The sequence below is a fragment of the Puma concolor genome, chromosome B4, assembly GCF_028749965.1.
Source record: "Puma concolor isolate L17-30 chromosome B4, mPumCon1.1.hap2, whole genome shotgun sequence".
Lineage (NCBI taxonomy): Eukaryota > Metazoa > Chordata > Mammalia > Carnivora > Felidae > Puma > Puma concolor.
In genome coordinates, this window is record NC_141673.1 from 14,954,965 (window position 1) to 14,955,792 (window position 828).

Below are 828 nucleotides of genomic sequence, written 5' to 3' on the forward strand. Positions count from 1 at the left end.
GGATTCTGCTTGTAATCTCATTTTGTGGAGGAAGAAGAATGAGTCATTTAGGGAAAAATCAGGTATAATTTTTCCCCCTAAGGTTAGAAGTGGAGAAAGTATTTCCTAAGTAGTGTAACTTTGAGATAATGTATTTGTGCATAACAGGGCTTGATCAAACTCTTTTTCCTGTGTTTCCCACTCTCCTCTCCTGCTTCTTTCCTCCCTGAGGGTCCCTTACTATGCTGCCTCCTTGGAGAACTGTGGCAGGTCTACGGTTGAGGGATGGGGTGAGGGCTGGCTGCTGATACTGGCTCATGAAGCCTCTGGCAGGCAGCACTGGTGGGACTGGGGCAGCTCCAAACTCAGCCTTTTGCTGAAGGCATCCTGGTGGCCGGCCACCTCTGTTCTCAGGAAACTGCTGGTGCTGGAACTACAGGCCCCCTTGCTCCTTCTGTCTCCGGAGCTCAGGCTGGGTTAAATTCCTTCATTTCCCAGCACTGGTTGAAATGCCATCACAGATAGTTAAGCCTGGTATGAAAACAGGAAGCCTGGAAAATAGTTTGAGAATGTAGCTGTTGCTTATTTACAACTGTCTCTTCCATTTTTTACCTTATTTTTTTTTTTAATCTTTTCAGTTTCTTTTGAGAGAGAGCATGAGTGGGAGAAGGGCGGAGAGAGAGGGAGGAGGAGAGAATCCCAAGCAGGCTCTGCCATGTGAGCGTAGAGCCCAGTGTGGGGGCTCGAACCCATGAACCGTGAGATCTTGACCTGAGCGGAAATCAAGATGCTTAACCAACTGAGCCACCCAGGCGCTCCGCCTCTCCTTTTTTACCTCTTCGACCTCAA